Below are 19,605 nucleotides of genomic sequence, written 5' to 3'. Positions count from 1 at the left end.
CTGGAGACAGAGAAAGAGAGGGACAGAGAAAGGGAGAGGGGTAGAGGGAGAGGGACAGAGAGAGAGAGAGAGAGAGAGAGAGAGAGAGAGAGAGAGAGAGGGGGGGAGGGAGAGAGAGAGAGAGAGAGAGGGAGAGAGAGAGAGAGAGAGGGACAGAGAGAGAGACAGAGAGAGAGACAGAGAGAGAGAGGGATAATTAGAGAGAGAGAGAGAGAGAGAGAGAGAGAGAGAGAGAGAGAGAGAGAGAGAAAGGGAGAGAGAGAGAAATGAGACTGGAGACAGAGAGAGAGAGAGAGAGAGAGAGAGAGAGAGAGAGAGAGAGAGAGAGAGAGAGAGAGAGAGAGAGAGAAATAAGACTGGAGACAGAGTGAGAGAGAGGGACAGAGAAAGGGAGAGGGGTAGAGGGAGAGGGACAGAGAGAGAGAGAGAGAAAGGGAGAGAGAGAGAAATGAGACTGGAGACAGAGTGAGAGAGAGGGACAGAGAAAGGGAGAGGGGTAGAGGGAGAGGGACAGAGAGAGACAGAGAGAGAGAGAGAGAGAGAGAGAGAGAGAGAGAGAGAGAGAGAGAGAGAGAGAGAGAGAGAGAGAGAGAGAAATGAGACTGGAGACAGAGTGAGAGAGAGGGACAGAGAAAGGGAGAGGGGTAGAGGGAGAGGGACAGAGAGAGAGAGAGAGAAAGGGAGAGAGAGAGAAATGAGACTGGAGACAGAGTGAGAGAGAGGGACAGAGAAAGGGAGAGGGGTAGAGGGAGAGGGACAGAGAGAGACAGAGAGAGAGAGAGAGACAGAGAAAGGGAGAGGGGTAGAGGGAGAGGGACAGAGCGAGAGAGGGATAATTAGAGAGAGCGAGAGAGAGAGAGAGAGAAAGGTAGAAAAAGAGAACAAATAGAGAGAGGGAGAGGGACAGAGAGAGAGGGAGAGGGACAGAGAGCGAGAGAGAGGTAGAGGGAGAGGGACAGAGAGAGAGGGAGAGGGACAGAGAGCGAGAGAGAGATAGAGGGAGAGGGACAGAGAGAGAGAGAGGTAGAGGGAGCAGGACAGAGAGAGAGGGAGAGGGACAGAGCGAGAGAGAGAGAGAGAGAGAGAGAGAGAGAGGGAGAAGGACAGAGAGAGAAGAGTGATAGAGAAGGAGTTAAAAGGAGATAAAAACAGGGCAGAGAGAGTAATGGGAAGAGAGAGTAATGGTAGTGCATTCATGTACTGTATATCAGAGAGAGAGAGAGAGAGAGAGAGAGAGACAGAGGGAGATGGTTAGAGAGAGAGAGGGAGAGAGAGGGTTAGAGAGAGAGAGAGAGAGGGTTAGAGAGAGAGAGAGAGAGAGAGAGAGAGGGAGAGGGTTAGAGAGAGAGAGAGGGAGAGGGAGGGAGAGGGTTAGAGAGAGAGAGAGAGAGAGAGAGAGAGAGAGGGGCTGGAGAAGGTTAGAGAGAGAGAGAGAGAGAGAGAGAGAGAGGGAGAGGGTTAGAGAGAGAGAGAGGGAGAGGGAGGGAGAGGGTTAGAGAGAGAGAGAGAGAGAGAGAGAGAGAGGGGCTGGAGAAGGTTAGAGAGAGAGAGAGAGAAAAATGAGAGAGAATAAGAAAGGGAAAACAGGCCCTTGGAGGAGGTCTCTCCAGCCCAGGCTCTCTGGCTAGACCAGAGAGGTAGACCAGGGTTTAAACAGGTCAAAACAACCACAATAACAACCACAAAGACCTCACACACAGAGGCAACAAACAGGGTTTCGCCAGGAGAGGAGCAGGGGGCTCGTTGCTGAACACGAGGACGGAGGAAGTGCACTACATAGTGTTTCATTCAGGAAATACAGACAGACAGAGTCCCTCAGTGAATGTCATGATGAGCTAATCTGATTACAGGATGGATGGATGGCTCTGGCATCGGCCGGCTGGACTGACACTGGAGATCAGAGCATTACTCTGGCATCGGCCAGCTGGACTGACACTGGAGATCAGAGCATTACTCTGGCATCGCCCAGCTGGCCTGACACTGGAGATCAGAGTGTTACTCTGGCATCGGCTGGCTGGTCTGACACTGGGGAGCAGAGCATTAGTCATGCTGGATAAATCAGGCAAGATTAATCAATAAGGACAGCATGGCACTGAGCAGCCAGCTGAGACTAGACACACTGATGAGAGAGACAGGGACAGATAGAGAGAGAGAGAGAGAGAGAGGGGGAGACAGAGAGAGAGAGAGAGAGAGAGAGAGAGACAGAGACAGAGAGAGAGACAGAAAGAGAGAGAAAGAGAGAGAAAGAGAGAAAGAGAGAGAGAGAGATAGAGATAGAGAGACAGAGACAGAGACAGAGAGATAGAGAGACAAGGAGAGAGAGAGACAGAAAGAGAGGGGAGAGAGAGATAGAGAAAGAGGGTGAGAGAGAAAGAGAGAGAGACAGAGGTAGAGAGAGAGAGAGAGAGAGACAGAGAGAGAGAGACAGAAAGAGAGAGAGAGAGACAGAAAGAGAGAGAAAGAGAGAGAGATAAAGAGATAGAGAGACAGAGAGAGACAGAGACACAGAGATAGAGAGACAAGGAGAGAGAGAGAGACAGAAAGAGAGGGGAGATGGAGAGATAGAGAGTGAGCGATAGAGAAAGAGGGTGAGAGAGAAAGAGAGAGACAGAGGTAGAGAGAGAGAGAAAGAGAGACAGAGACAGAGAGAGAGAGAGGTTGAGACAGATTTATGGAATCATGAATTGCCTATGTGATATAACAGTGGAAGTATGGACACATTGTGATATAATATGGAATGGACTTATGTAGTGACATACCAATAGATATCTACAGATGATCTGCAGAAATGTATGTGAAATGTATGAATAGAAATACAGTATGTTTAAGCGCACGTGGTGTGTGTGTGTGTGTGTATGTGTGTGTGTGTGTGTGTGTGTGTGTGTGCGTGTGTGTGTGTGTGCGTGTGTGAATATGTACGAATATAATGTTTGTGGAAATACAAAAAGCAGAATGCACAGGGATAACAAAAAAAATGGTAAATCTAGAATTTCTCCTTTTTGTGACATCACTGGTTCCATTTTGTCACGTGACTCACTTTCGTCCAATCAGTGACTGAGGATGGACAATAAGGAATCGGAATCCCCCAAAAGCAAAAAAACAAGAACTGAACCACACCGAAAATGAAAATGTCGTCGCCAGGGACGACCAAGTATTTTACGTTACGTTGGAAACTTCGTCCAAGCTATCTTCAGTCCAAACGGATGACAGAACAGTCAAAGGATGACAAAACAGCACAATATAACTCAAAGAAATAAGGACAGACGTAAATGCTAAATGGATTTCCTTCTGATACAAGTCCGGGGGAAAAGGATCAAAATTAATCTGTTTTTCTGTTATCTTCCCTGCGTACCAAATGGTACCCTATTCCCTGCATACAGCCCTATAGACCCCGGGTCAAAAGCAGTGCACTGCAAAGGGAACAGGTTGCCATTTTGGACTTCTGCTTTGACAGCTGATGTTAGGATCAAATAGTCTGTGATTTTATGTTGAAAACAATCTTCCATGAAGATCACTGTCTGTTACCACGACTTTTACATAGCGTAACATAGAATTCCTATCCTAGAACGGTCATCCCCATTCAAGTCAGTGGGTGATGAGTGGACCGGCTGAGGCCGTATTGACTGTACCCAATTTTCACCCTTTCCAGGGATGATATTTCTACGATTACTACTACAGTACTGTTACTGAGGATGGATAATGTATTAATGTGAAATCTGTTAATATATAATGATACCACTACTACTGAGATACGAAGACTGCGTCTGAAAATACCACCCTATTCCCTTTACAGTGCACTACTATAGAGCAGCACACTATGGGTCCTCAGAGCTCTAAGGTCTACAGAGGCAACACTATTTTAAAGCCTTTTATTTATGCGTCACAGAGAAAACGATGGGGGGGGGGAGGTAATTTCAGACGCACTATCTACGACATCGTTATACCAGATCATGTTTAAACTGTGACATCATTACACAACGATAATGTTTGAAGGTTATGTATTAAAGGTTATGTACAGTATAGGCAGAAGGTTTTATAGAGAGACCGACCAATGACGTTAATAACCATCCAACAATTAAATGTCGTCCCTATTCCCTACGTAGTGCACTACTATAGACCCTAGTCGAAAGAAGTGCACGACTATAGACCCTAGTCGAAAGAAGTGCACTACATAGGAAATAGGGCGCATATCTGGACACATTGTTTTCTGTTTGATCTTCAGTAGAGTATTGTTCTCTTGATCTTGATATTCTAAATAATAAATGAATGGAGAGAAACTCGGTGTGTGTGTGTGTGTGTGTGTGTGTGTGTGTGTGTGTGTGTGTGTGTGTGTGTGTGTGTGTGTGTGTGTGTGTGTGTGTGTGTGTGTGTGTGTGACTATTCACTGTACTGTGGATCTAATCAAATGAATATGATGGTGTTAATTACTAAATCAATGGAACACAATGCAAATCAAGGTCTGTATATTACACATAGGCAGACAGAGAAAATGTAAGAAACAATGTCAAAGAAAATGATTTAGAGCAAATACAGACAGACAGACAGACAGACAGACAGACAGACAGACAGACAGACAGACAGACAGACAGACAGACAGGCAGACAGGCAGGTAGACAGACATATAAACCAGAAGGTAGACAGGCAGACAGACAGACAGACATATAGACAGGCAGGTAGACAGGCAAACAGACAGACAAGCAGGCAGGCAGACAGACAGACAGACATATAGACAAGCGGGTAAACAGGCAGACAGACAGACAGACAGACATATAGACAAGCAGGTAAACAGGCAGACAGACAGACAGATAAACAAGCAGACAGGCAGACAGGTAGGCAGGCAGACAGACAGACAGACATATAGACAAGCAGGTAAACAGGCAGACAGACTGACAGACAGATAAACAAGCAGACAGGCAGACAGGCAGACAGACAGACATATAGACAGACAGGTACACAGGCAAACAGATAGACAAACAGACAGGCAGACATATAGACAGGCAGGTAGACAGGTAGACAGACAGACAAGCAGACACGCATACAGACATATAGACAAGCAGGTAGACAGGCAGACAGACAGACAGACAGACAGACTAGCAGACAGACAGACAGACATATAAACCGGCAGGTAGATATATAGACAGACATATAGACAGGCAGGTAGACAGGCAAACAGACAGACAGACATGCAGACAGGCATATAGACATATAGACAAGCAGGTAGACAGACAGGCAGACAGACATATAGAGAGGCAGTTAGACAGTTTTAATAAAACCCTCAGACAGACAGACAGACAGACAGACAGACAGACAGACAGACAGACAGACAGACAGACAGACAGACAGACAGACAGACAGACAGACAGACAGACAGACAGACAGTTTTAATTAAACCCTCTTAGCTCTAAACAGGATATAAATGTCTCTTTCATGTCTCTATGTAACGGCTACAGTGTCAGATAATTGCTCAAGATGGTGAGTGTTTGAAAGAGAGATAGAGCGAGGGAGGCGGAGGAGAGACAGTGTACATCAGGCCTGTGTGACAGAGTGCTGACGCATGGAGAGGGGGACAGAGAGGAGAAAGGTAAGATGGATGGAGGGAGAGAGAGAGGATAGGAGAGAGAAAGACAGGAGAGAGCGCAGAGAGCTGTGGGGTTATAGTGAGAAAGAGGACTGGAGAGAGAGAGAGAGAGAGAGACAGACAAGAGAGAGGAAGAGAGACAGAGAGAGAGGAAGAGAGAGAGAGAGAGAGAGAGAGAGACAGTGAGAGAGAGAGAGAGAGAGAGAGAGAGCTGTGGGATACAGTGGGACAGAGCAGTGGAGAGAGGTAGGGAGAGAGGTAGGGAGAGAGGAAGGGAGAGAGGAAGGGAGAGAGGTAGGGAGAGAGGTAGGGAGAAGGGAGAGAGGTAGGGAGAGAGGAAGGGAGAGAGGTAGGGAGAGAGGAAGGGAGAGAGGTAGGGAGAGAGGTAGGGAGAGAGGTAGGGAGTGAGGTAGGGAGAGAGGAAGGGAGAGAGGTAGGGAGAGAGGAAGGGAGAGAGGTAGGGAGAGAGGTAGTGAGAGAGGTAGGGAGAGAGGTAGGGAGAGAGGATGGGAGCGAGGTAGGGAGCGAGGTAGTGAGAGAGGTAGGGAGAGAGGTAGGGAGAGAGGAAGGGAGAGAGGAAGGGAGAGAGGAAGGGAGAGAGGAAGGGAGAGAGGTAGGGAGCGAGGTAGGGAGCGAGGTAGGGAGAGAGGAAGGGAGAGAGGAAGGGAGAGAGGTAGGGAGAGGGGTAGGGAGAGAGGTAGGGAGTGAGGAAGGGGTCACTGAAGGAAAGCTGAGGGTGCTGGGTGTATTTCTGTGTTGTAAGAGATTTGTCTGTAGTTAATGAGGGTGCTGGGTGTATTTCTGTGTTGTAAGGGATTTGTCTGTAGTTAATGAGGGTGCTGGGTGTATTTCTGTGTTGTAAGGGATTTGTCTGTAGTTAATGAGGGTGCTGGGTGTATTTCTGTGTTGTAAGGGATTTGTCTGTAGTTAATGAGGGTGCTGGGTGTATTTCTGTGTTGTAAGGGATTTGTCTGTAGTTAATGAGGGTGCTGGGTGTATTTCTGTGTTGTAAGGGATTTGTCTGTAGTTAATGAGGGTGCTGGGTGTATTTCTGTGTGGATTGTGGATTACATTGAAATTTGGAGCGAGCAGTCGCACCACGCTTCGCTCCACAGGTAATATTACACTTCGCTACATTACAACGGCTTGATTTGTTTGATCTGAGCAATTCTTCTTAGCCAGCTACATAGCCGTCTTTGTATCAAAGATAATTGTGTAGTTTAGAGTAATTGAGTAATTATCGAGGCTAGCTATCTTCGTCCTCCTAACGTAGTCAACACTGCTAGCTGTTAGCTAGCTAGTCATCACTGTTAGCTAGCCAACTTCTACCGACTAGCAGCACCGCAGAAACTATTACATTACAACGCAACGACTTGATTAGTGTGGTGTTAGTGTTAGTTAGCCAGCTACATAGTTGTCTTTGCTGTCTCTGTATCTAAGATAATTGTGTAGTTTGAGTTTGAGTATTATCGAGGTGTGCTAGCCAGCCGCGACGCGGCGCCAGACTTACTCAACACACCTAGTCATCATTAACCCACTGCCAGCTAGCCAACCGTTACCGACTAGCAGCGCTGTAGTTACTAATACTTTACAACGGAACGATTTGACTAGTGCAGTGTTACCTAGCTAGCTACCTAGTTGTCTTTGTCATAGCTTGATAATTGATAATTGTTAGCTAGCCAGCCATCGAGGTTAGCTAGCCAGCTATTTCCGTCCCCCGCGACGCCATTTTTCCTAACCTAGCCAACTATTACCGACGAGCAGCATTGTTGAAACTAAATACACTACAAGGAACGTCTTGATTAGTGTTATGTTAGCTAGCTAGCTACAAAGTTGCTTTGTATCATGACAAGGTGTAGTACTGAAACTACCGAGGTTACCTAGCCAGCTACACGTTCAAAGTCAACAACGCAGCCACCGCTAGCTAGCCTACTCCACCAGCCAGCAGTACTGTATCATTTTAGTCAATAACATTTTTGCAACGTAAGCTTAACTTCCTGAACATTCGAGACGTGTAGTCCACTTGTCACTCCAATCTCATTTGCATTAGCGTAGCCTCTTCTGTAGCTTGTCTACTATGTGTCTGCCTATCCCTGTTCTCTCTCCTCTGCACAGGCCATACAAACGCTCCACACCGCGTGACCGCTGCCACTCTAACCTGGTGGTCCCAGCGCGCACGACCCACGTGGAGTTCCAGGTCTCCGGCAGCCTCTGGAACTGCCGGTCTGCGGCCAACAAGGCTGAGTTCATCTCAGCCTATGCTACCCTCCAGTCCCTAGACTTCCTGGCGCTGACAGAAACATGGATCACCACAGATAACACTGCTACTCCTACTGCTCTCTCCTCGTCTGACTACGTGTTCTCGCATACCCCTAGAGCATCGAGCCAGCGGGGTGGTGGCACTGGAATCCTCATCTCTCCCAAGTGGACATTCTCTCTTTCTCCCCTGACCCATCTGTCTATCTCCTCATTTGAATTCCATGCTGTCACAGTTACCAGCCCTTTCAAGCTTAACATCCTTATCATTTATCGCCCTCCAGGTTCCCTTGGAGAGTTCATCAATGAGCTTGACGCCTTGATAAGTTCCTTTCCTGAGGATGGCTCACCTCTCACAGTTCTGGGTGACTTTAACCTCCCCACGTCTACCTTCGACTCATTCCTCTCTGCCTCCTTCTTTCCACTCCTCTCCTCTTTCGACCTCACCCTCTCACCCTCCCCCCCTACTCACAAGGCAGGCAATACGCTTGACCTCATCTTTACTAGATGCTGTTCTTCCACTAATCTCATTGCAACTCCCCTCCAAGTCTCCGACCACTACCTTGTATCCTTTTCCCTCTCGCTCTCATCCAACACTTCTCACTCTCCCCCTACTCGGATGGTATTGCGCCGTCCCAACCTTCGCTCTCTCTCCCGCTACTCTCTCCTCTTCCATCCTATCATCTCTTCCCTCTGCTCAAACCTTCTCCAACCTATCTCCTGATTCTGCCTCCTCAACCCTCCTCTCCTCCCTCTCTGCATCCTTTGATTTCCTCTGTCCCCTATCCTCCAGGCCGGCTCGGTCCTCCCCTCCTGCTCCGTGGCTCGACGACTCACTGCGAGCTCACAGAACAGGGCTCCGGGCAGCCGAGCGGAAATGGAGGAAAACTCGCCTCCCTGCGGACCTGGCATCCTTTCACTCCCTCCTCTCTACATTTTCCTCTTCTGTCTCTGCTGCTAAAGCCACTTTCTACCACTCTAAACTCCAAGCATCTGCCTCTAACCCTAGGAAGCTCTTTGCTACCTTCTCCTCCCTCCTGAATCCTCCTCCCCCTCCCCCCCTCCTCCCTCTCTGCGGATGACTTCGTCAACCATTTTGAAAAGAAGGTTGACGACATCCGATCCTCGTTTGCTAAGTCAAACGACACTGCTGGTCCTGCTCACACTGCCCTACCCTGTGCTTTGACCTCTTTCTCCCCTCTCTCTCCAGATGAAATCTCGCGTCTTGTGACGGCCGGCCGCCCAACAATCTGCCCACTTGACCCTATCCCCTCCTCTCTTCTCCAGACCATTTCCGGAGACCTTCTCCCCTACCTCACCTCGCTCATCAACGCATCCTTGACCGCTGGCTACGTCCCTTCCGTCTTCAAGAGAGCGAGAGTTGCACCCCTTCTGAAAAAAACCTACACTCGATCCCTCCGATGTCAACAACTACAGACCAGTATCCCTTCTTTCCTTTCTCTCCAAAACTCTTGAACGCGCCGTCCTTGGCCAGCCCTCTCAATGACCTTCTGTCCTAATCAGTCAGGTTTCAAGACTGGGCATTCAACTGAGACTGCTCTTCTCTGTGTCACGGAGGCTCTCCGCACTGCTAAAGCTAACTCTCTCTCCTCTGCTCTCATCCTTCTAGACCTATCTGCTGCCTTTGATACCGTGAACCATCAGATCCTCCTCTCCACCCTCTCCGAGCTGGGCATCTCCGGCGCCGCCCACGCTTGGATTGCGTCCTACCTGACAGGTCGCTCCTACCAGGTGGCGTGGCAAGAATCTGTCTCCGCACCACGTGCTCTCACCACTGGTGTCCCCCAGGGCTCTGTTCTTGGCCCACTCCTATTCTCGCTATACACCAAGTCACTTCGCTCTGTCATATCCTCACATGGTCTCTCATATCATTGCTATGAAGATGACACACAATTAATCTTCTCCTTTCCCCTTTCTGACAACCAGGTGGCGAATCGCATCTCTGCATGTCTGGCAGACATATCAGTGTGGATGACGGATCACCACCTCAAGCTGAACCTCGGCAAGACGGAGCTGCTCTTCCTCCCGGGGAAGGACTGCCCGTTCCATGATCTCGCCATCACGGTTGACAACTCCCTTGTGTCCTCCTCCCAGAGTGCTAAGAGCCTTGGCGTGACCCTGGACAACACCCTGTCGTTCTCCACCAACATCAAGGCGGTGACCCGATCCTGTAGGTTCATGCTCTACAACATTCGCAGAGTACGACCCTGCCTCACACAGGAAGCGGCGCAGGTCCTAATCCAGGCACTTGTCATCTCCCGTCTGGATTATTGCAACTCGCTGTTGGCTGGGCTCCCTGCCTGTGCCATTAAACCCCTACAACTCATCCAGAACGCCGCAGCCCGTCTGGTGTTCAACCTTCCCAAGTTCTCTCACGTCACCCCGCTCCTCCGCTCTCTCCACTGGCTTCCAGTCGAAGCTCGCATCCGCTACAAGACCATGGTGCTTGCCTACGGAGCTGTGAGGGGAACGGCACCTCCGTACCTTCAGGCTCTGATCAGGCCCTACACCCAAACAAGGGCACTCCGTTCATCCACCTCTGGCCTGCTCGCCTCCCTACCTCTGAGGAAGCACAGTTCCCGCTCAGCCCAGTCAAAACTGTTCGCTGCTCTGGCACCCCAATGGTGGAACAAGCTCCCTCACGACGCCAGGACAGCGGAGTCAATCACCACCTTCCGGAGACACCTGAAACCCCACCTCTTCAAGGAATACCTGGGATAGGATAAAGTAATCCTTCTAACCCCCCCCCTTAAAAGATTTAGATGCACTATTGTAAAGTGGTTGTTCCACTGGATATCATAGGGTGAATGCACCAATTTGTAAGTCGCTCTGGATAAGAGCGTCTGCTAAATGACTTAAATGTAAATGTAAAAATGTAAGGGTAGTTAATGCAGGAGCTACACAGCTCTTTCGAAAAGGACAGGTACGAAACGAGGTGTGTTTCTGTGTTCTTCCTAAAATATGTCTCGCCTGCAGAGACACACACACACACCCACACATACACAGACACACACACACACACACACACACACACAGACATATACACACACACTCAGACACACACACACACACACACACACACACACACACACACACACACACACACACACACACACACACACACACACACACACACACACACACACACACACACACACACACACACACACACACACACACAGTGTTACAGTGTTACAGAGTAGAGTTTAGAACCAGATCATTCTAATATTATTATATCAGTCTCCCCAACGGTCACCTTTCCAATCTGACAGAAGGCACAGCACCAAGGGGTGTGTGTGTGTGTGTGTGTGTGTGTGTGTGTGTGTGTGTGTGTGTGTGTGTGTGTGTGTGTGTGTGTGTGTGTGTGTGTGTGTGTGTGTGTGTGTGTGTGTTGTGCGCAACAACCCCCTTTTCCTTTTTCCTTTGCCGACGGCGAAACTCTGGCCCAATCTGCCTAATTACAAAGTGCTGACACACACACCAGTGTTTCCCCTATGTTAATTTATTAGAGGCGGGCCACTCAAAAAGATCTGATTTATGTATATATTTTTAATCGTTTTCGGGATTGTAAAATGTTTTCATTGTAAATTTGAACGACCAAAACCAGATGTCAAGTATGTAGAAAAGATAATGGACTTATATATTTTAAAAGAAAATCATCTTTGAGAAATATTAATCACCTAAATAAAAACTAGACAGTCAGGGAGAATCTAAAATTTAAAAAATGCCATGGAGCCCTATTTGTTATTGTGTTTGAGTCACTCAGATATCAAAAGAACACAGAAAAAAAACATGGGAAAATGTGCAGGATTGCAGGAAATTAACTTTAAAACTACACATTTTCTCTCAGCCCCATGACAAAATGTGTAGAATTGCAGGAAATTTCCTTTAAAACCGCATTTTTTTCTCTCAGCACCATGGCAAAATGTGTAGAATTGCAGGAAATTTCCTTTAAAACTGCATTTTTTCTCTCAGCCCCATGGCAAAATGTATAAAATTTGAGGAAATTAGCTTTAAAACAGAAACATTTTGTCTCTATAGCCTAGAGGAGGCTTTAAACATTTTGGTCGGAGACCGCACCATTGAGCTCCGACAGTCAGTCAGGTCAATACAGTCATTCAGGCCAATAGAGACATTCAGGAAAATACAGTCAGTCAGGGGAATACAGTAAGTCAGGAGAATACAGTCAGTCAGAAGAATACAGTCAGTCAGGGAAATACAGTCAGTCAGGGAAATACAGTCAGTCAGGAGAATACAGTCAGTCAGAAGAATACAGTCAGTCAGCGGAATACAGTCAGTCAGGGGAATACAGTCAGTCAGGGGAATACAGTCAGTCAGGAGAATACAGTCAGTCAGGAGAATACAGTCAGTCAGGGGAATACAGTCAGTCAGGGGAATACAGTCAGTCAGGAGAATACAGTCAGTCAGGAGAATACAGTCATTCAGGGGAATACAGTCAGTCAGGAGAATACAGTCAGTCAGGGGAATACAGTCAGTCAGGGGAATACAGTCAGTCAGGAGAATACAGTCAGTCAGGAGAATACAGTCAGTCAGGAGAATACAGTCAGTCAGGGGAATACAGTCAGTGAGGAGAATACAGTCAGTCAGGAGAATACAGTCAGTCAGGAGACACTGTCATTTAAAGGTTCAGTCTGATATAAAACAACAAGACACGCAGCATAATGCAGTCTTCTGAACTCCATAACAGTTCCCTGTTGAGCATGTCATGTAACATGTCATAACCCTATTATAACCTGTAATAACAACTCTACTATAATATGTCATAACTCTACTATAACGTGTAATAACAACCCCCAACTGTCTTTACAAAAATGGAGACACAATAAGACATGGCTAACCAAAGAGGAGCGTTTATGTGGTCAACAACAGGGGAGGTATAGACGGACATGCACTTCCTCCTCTACTGTAATAAATATTCTTCAACAAGAGATGCATTACATGCAGAAATTACTACATTTATTCCAAATTGTATCTTATTAAACCTAGAGGAAAAACAGAGAGAGGGGGGACAGAGAGGGAAGAGAGAGGGGAGAGAGAGGGGAGAGAGAGGGGAGAGAGAGGGGAGAGAGAGGGGAGAGAGAGGGAAGAGAGAGGGGAGAGAGAGGGGAGTGAGAGGGGAGAGTGAGGGGAGAGCGAGCGGAGAGAGAAGAGAGAGAGAGGGAAGAGAGAGGGAAAAGAGAGGGGAGAGAGAGGGGAGTGAGAGGGGAGAGTGAGGGGAGAGCGAGCGGAGAGAAAGGGGAGAGAGAGGGAAGAGAGAGGGAAAAGAGAGGGGAGAGAGAGGGGAGTGAGAGGGATGAGTGAGGGGAGAGCGAGCGGAGAGAGAAGAGAGAGAGAGGGAAGAGAGAGGGGAGAGAGAGGGAAGTGAGAGGGAAGAGAGAGGGGAGAGAGAGGGGAGAGAGAGTGGAGAGAAAGGGGAGAGAGAGGGAAGAGAGAGGGAAAAGAGAGGGGAGAGAGAGGGGAGTGAGAGGGGAGAGTGAGGGGAGAGCGAGCGGAGAGAGAAGAGAGAGAGAGGGAAGAGAGAGGGGAGAGAGAGGGAAGTGAGAGCGGAGAGAGAGTGAAGAGAGAGGGGAGAGAGAGCAGAGAGAGAGGGAAGAGAGAGGGGAGAGAGAGGGGAGAGAGGGGAGAGCGATTGGAGAGAGAGGGGCGAGAGAGCGGAGAAAGACGGGAGAGAGAGCGGAGAGAAAGGGAAGTGAGAGCGGAGAGAGAGGGGAGAGAGAGGAGAGAGAGGGGAGAGAGTGGGAAGAGAGAGGGGAGAGAGAGGGAAGAGAGTTAGAGAGAGGTAAAGAGTGAAGGAGAGCGAGATACCACTTCACCCTTTATGACCTCGTCTTGATGAACGAAGGATGTGTTAAGTGAAGTGAGAAGGGGAGAAGAGATGAGTGTAGGCCTATATACTGAATTGACAATAATGTAGAAAAACCTGACCTACAACGCTTCCTCCACCTCTTCCTTCACCTTATAACCTAATATCTCTCGCTCTGTCAATTCAATTCAAGAGACTTTATTGGCATGGGAAACATATGTTAATATTGCCAAAGCAAGTGAGGTAGATAATATACAAAAGTGAAATAAACAATAAAAAATGTACATTACACTCACAGAAGTTCCAAAAGAATAAAGACATTTTACGTACATATAAAGTGTTGTAACAATGTGCAATTGGTTAAAGAACAAAAGGGTAAATAAATAAACATAAATATGGGTTGTATTTACAATGGTGTTTGTTCTTCACTGGTTGACCTTTTCTTGTGGCAACAGGTCACAAATCTTGCTGCTGTGATGGCACACTGTGGTATTTCACCCAGTAGATATGGGAGTTTATCAAAATCGGGTTTGTTTTCAAATTCTTTGTGGATCTGTGTAATCTGAAGGAAATATGTTTCTCTAATATGGTCATACATTTGGCAGGAGGTTAGGAAGTGCAGCTCAGTTTCCACCTCATTTTGTGGGCAGTGTGCACATAGCCTGTCTTCTCTTGAGAGCCAGGTCTACCTACAGCGACCTTTCTCAATAGCAAGGCTCTGCTCACTGAGTCTGTACATAGTCAAAGCTTTCCTTAAGTTTGGGTCAATCACAGTGGTCAGGTATTCTGCCACTGTGTACCCTAAATTCCGGACTATAAGCCGCAACTTTTTTCCCAGCTTTGAACCTCGCGGCTTAAACAATGACGCGGCTAATATATGGATTTTTCCCGCTTTCAATTTTTTTTTTCCAACAAAACACATTCTGTGACGTGCTCAGTTTTTTGGCGGCATGAAGCTTTCATTAGACCAATGAAATTGCCGAACGAGTTAAGGTCAAACAACTTTTTTGTTTACTGTTTAGATTAAATCGAGCGCGCTCAAACTTCCCATCATTCTGATTACGGTAGTCATTTTGTCACCCTCATCATGGCAAAGACACGGAGAAATGCATATGATGCAGCTTTCAAGTTGAAGGCGATTGATCTGGCTGTTGGAAAAGAAAATAGAGCTGCTGCACGGGAGCTTGGTCTTAATGAGTCGATGATAAGACCTTGGAAACAGCAGCGTGAGGAATTGACTCAGTGCAAAAAGACAACTAAAGCTTACTGCTAATTTTGTATTTTTTGTTACAAGTCGTGTTTCGTTAAAGCCTATTTATTTTTGTTACTAGTCGTGTTTCATTAAAGCCTATTTATTTTTGTTACAAGCCGTGTTTCGTTAAAGCCTATTTATTTTTTGTTACAAGCCGTGTTTCGTTAAAGCCTATTTATTTTTGTTACAAGCCGTGTTTCGTTAAAGCCTATTTATTTTTGTTACTAGTCGTGTTTCGTTAAAGCCTATTTATTTTTGTTACAAGCCATGTTTCGTTAAAGCCTGTGTAAAGTTAATTTGTTTCAATGTACCGGTAGGCACCTGCGGCTTATAGACATGTGCGGCTTATTTATGTTCAAAATAATATATTTTTTTAATTCAGTGGGTGCGGCTTATATTCAGGTGCGCTTAATAGTCCGGAAATTACGGTACTCTCTGTTTAGAGCCAAATAGCATTCTAGTTTGTTCAGTTTTTTTGTTAATTCTTTCCAATGTGTCAAGTAATTATCTTTTTGTTTTCTCATGATTTGGTTGGGTCTAATTGTGTTGCTGTCTGGGGGCTCTGTGGGGTCTGTTTGTGTTTGTGAACAGAGCCCCAGGACCAGCTTGCTTAGGGGACTCTTCTCCAGGTTCATCTCTCTGTAGGTGATGGCTTTGTTATGGAAGGTTTGGGAATTGCTTCCATTTAGGTGGTTGTATAATTTAATGGCTCTTTTCTGGTTTTCTTAATTACCGGGTATCTGCCTAATTCTGCTCTGCATGCATTATTTGGTGTTTTACGTTGTACACTGAGGAAATTTTTGCAGAGTTCTGCATGCAGTCTCAATTTGGTGTTTGTCCCATTTTGTGAATTCTTGGTTGGTGAGCGGACCCCAGACCTCACAACCATGAAGGGGAATGGATTCTATAACTGATTGAAGTATTTTTAGCCAGATCCTAATTGGTATGTTTAATTTTATGTTCCTTTTGATGGCGTAGAAGGCCCTTCTTGCCTTGTCTCTCAGATCGTTCACAGCTTTGTGGAAGTTACCTGTGGTGCTGATGTTTAGGCCAAGGTATGTATAGTTTTTTTGTGTGCTCTAGGGCAACGGTGTCTAGATGGAATTTATATTTGTGGTCCTGGCGACTGGCCCTTTTTTGGAACACCATTATTTTTGTCTCTCTGAGATTTACTGTCAGGACCCAGGTCTGACAGAATCTGTGCAGAAGATCTAGGTGCTGCTGTAGGCCCTCCTTGTTTGGGGACAGAAGCACCAGATCATCAGCAAGCAGTAGACATTTGACTACTTTTTCTAGTGCCCTCACCAATTCGTTGATATATTTGTTAAAGAGGGTGTGGAAAGAAATGCTTTTTTTGCGTATTTTAACCACACAGTTGTTGTTTGTGTACATGGATTTTATAATTTCGTATGTTTTTCCCCCAACATCACTTTCCATCAATTTGTATAGCAGGTCAAATGCCAAATTGAGTCAAAAGCTTTTTTGAAAACAACAAAGCGTTGATAAATATGTTGAAGAGGGTGGGTCTTAAAACTTCTTCAGGATTGGTGGGTCCCCTGCGGGATGGTTGAGCTAACGTAGGCTAATGCGATTAGCATGAGGTTGTAAGTAACAAGAACATTTCCCAGGACATAGACATATCTGATATTGGCAGAAAGCTTAAATTCTTGTCAAGCTAACTGCACTGTCTAATTTACAGTAGCTATTACAGTGACAGAATACCATGCTATTGTTTGAGGAGAGTGCACAGTTCTGAGCATGAAAAGTTATTAATAAACAAATTAGGTACATTTGGGCAATCTTGATACAACATTTTGAACAGAAATACTATGGTTCATAGGATTAATCTGAAACTTTGCACATACAGTGAGGGATTTTTTTCTTTATTTTTTTAAATGCAAATCAATTTATAACATTTTTGACATGCGTTTTTCTGGATTTTTTTGTTGTTATTCTGTCTCTCACTGTTCAAATAAACCTACCATTAAAATTATAGACTGATCATTTCTTTGTCAGTGGGCAAACGTACAAAATCAGCAGGGGATCAAATATGTTTTTCCCCTCACTGTACACTGCTGCCTTCTAGTGGCCAAAGTCTAAATTGCACCTGGGCTGGAATAATACATTATGGCCTTTCTCTTGCATTTCAAAGATGATGGTACAAAAACAATACAAATAAACTATTGTTTGTTTCTTTGTATTATCTTTTACCGGATCTAATGTGTTATATTCTCCTACATTCCTTTCACATTTCCACAAACTTCAACGTGTTTCCTTTCAAATGGTATCAAGAATATTGGGTTTGTTATTTTAGGGGGAAATTGAAAAAAAGGGGCCTATCCTTAAGAGGTTTTTAAGCTGCATCCCTGTCTCACCCCACGGCCCTGTGGGAAGAAATGTGTGTATTATTTACCAATTTTAACTGCACACTTGTTGTTTATGGATTTTATAATGTTTAACCCCCAACATCACTTTCCATCAATTTGTATAGCAGACCCTCAGGCCAAATTGAGTCGAATGCTTTTTTGAAATCAACAAAGCATGAGAAGACTTTCCTTTGTTTTGGTTTGTTTGTTTGTAAATTAGGGTGTGCAGGGTGAATACGTGGTCTGTCGTACTATCATTTGTTAAAAGCCTATTTGACATTTTGCTCAGTACATTGTTTTCACTGAGGAAATGTATGAGTCTGCCGTTAATGATAATGCAGAGGATTTTCCCAAGGTTGCTGTTGATGCATTTTATTGGGGTCAAATTTGTCTCCACTTTTGTGGATTGGGGTGATCAGTCCTTGGTTCCAAATATTGGGGAAGATGCCAGAGCTAAGGAGGATGTTAAAGAGTTTAAGTATAGCCAATTGGAATTTGTGGTCTGTATATTTTATTACTTCATTGAGGATACCATAAACACAACAGGCCTTTTGGTGTAATGGAGGGGTTATATTTTGTCCTGTAGTTCATTCAATGTATTTAGAGAATCCAGTGGGTTCTGGTAGTCTTTAATAGTTGATTCTAAGATATGTTATTGACCAGGTATATGTTTTTGCTGTTTGTTCTTTGTCATAGAGCCAAAAAGATTGGAGAAGTGGTTGATCCATACATCTCCGTTTTGGATAGATTTGTTTAGTGTTTTCCAATTTTTCCAGAAGTGGTTAGATTCTATGGATTCTTCAATTACATTGAGCTGATTTCTGACGTACTGTTCCTTCTTTCTCCGTAGTGTATTTCTGTGTTGTTTTAGTGATTCACCATAGTGAAGGTGTAGACTCAGGTTGTCTGGGTCTCTATGTTTTTACTTAATATTACTCAGTTCCTTTGGCTTTGATGCCTCATGATTGAGTATTGCTCTGTTCAAGTAGACTGTGATTTTGCTGTGATCTGATAGGGGTGTCAGTGGACTGACTGTGAACACTCTGAGAGACTCTGGGTTGAGGTCAGTGATAAAGTAGTCTACAGTACTAACAGATGAGCTATAGGTGTACCTACTATAGGAGTCTCCTCGAATCCTACCATTGACTATGTACAGACCCAGCGTGCGACACAGCTGCAGAAGTTGTGACCCCTTTTTGTTGGTTATGTTGTCATAGTTGCACCACTCTAAATACATGTTATGACACTTCTCTTGGAGAAGCCCTGGATCCACAGTTACTTTAGAGGGGTGGATACTGGATTTTGGTCCATGGGAAAGGTTATTTTTGAATTTAGGATTAATTTGTTGTTGAATAGGCATCAGCTAACGTTAGCTTACAATGGCTAGCTATTCTCATCCTACATCTCTGAATACATTTGTGTCTATTTCTTTATAGCATGGCAAAACAAGTGAGCTAGATGTTGTTTGTGTACTGCCATATGTTGATAATGTAGCTAGGTTGTCAATGGTATGGGCTAGTAAATATCCCAAACCTAGCCAGTTAGATTGTGATAGCCGCAAGCTAAAATCAGGGAGAGCGAGAGGAGAGAATTCTCTTTCATCAACTTCTGCCTTGCTAATGTTCAGTCAAATATGTTTTTCCACATGTAATTGACGAAATTGGATTTTTATTCTATAAACATTGTAATTGTGTCAATATGTTGTGAATAGTGTAGAAAAAAACACAACAGTTATCCATAGTGCAACTTAGTGTGTACCAGCTCAGCCATGTACAGTAGACTACAGCCATGTTCCTCCATCATGTACAGTAGACTACAGCCATGTTCCTCAGCCATGTACAGTAGACTACAGCCATGTTCCTCAGCCATGTACAGTAGACTACAGCCATGTTCCTCAGCCATGTACAGTAGACTACAGCCATGTTCCTCAGCCGTGTACAGTAGACGACAGACAAATGTTCCTCAGCCATGTACAGTAGACTATAGACATGTTCCTCAGCCGTGTACAGTAGACTACAGCCATGTTCCTCGCATCATGTACAGTAGACTACAGCCATGTTCCTCAGCCATGTACAGTAGACTACAGCCATGTTCCTCCATCATTTACAGTAGACTACAGCCATGTTCCTCAGCCGTGTACAGTAGACTACAGACAATATGTTCCTCAGCCATGTACAGTAGACTACAGCCATGTTCCTCCATCATGTACAGTAGACTACAGCCATGTTCCTCAGCCATGTACAGTAGACTACAGCCAATATGTTCCTCAGCCATGTACAGTAGGCTACAGCCATGTTCCTCAGCCATG

General features: G+C 45.5%; 2 protein-coding genes across 5 annotated transcripts in view; one reads left to right on the top strand and one right to left on the bottom strand.

Annotated features, from left to right (window-relative positions):
* The window catches only part of LOC106578133 (leucine-rich repeat and fibronectin type-III domain-containing protein 4-like), a 43,273-nt gene extending 43,254 nt beyond the window's left edge, over positions 1–19 (top strand). For both annotated transcript variants that reach the window (XM_045701625.1, XM_045701624.1), the window contains one exon: positions 1–19. This exon is cut by the window's left edge and continues 1,608 nt beyond it. The gene's annotated coding sequence lies outside the window, so the exon portion shown is untranslated.
* The window catches only part of LOC106592454 (pyruvate carboxylase, mitochondrial), a 482,562-nt gene that overhangs the window by 218,018 nt on the left and 244,939 nt on the right, over positions 1–19,605 (bottom strand). The gene's annotated exons all lie outside the window — the stretch shown is intronic.

This window comes from Salmo salar, chromosome ssa18 (assembly GCF_905237065.1).
Source record: "Salmo salar chromosome ssa18, Ssal_v3.1, whole genome shotgun sequence".
Lineage (NCBI taxonomy): Eukaryota > Metazoa > Chordata > Actinopteri > Salmoniformes > Salmonidae > Salmo > Salmo salar.
Note: the sequence above shows the minus strand (reverse complement) of the source record. Positions and strands in the feature narration are given on the sequence as shown.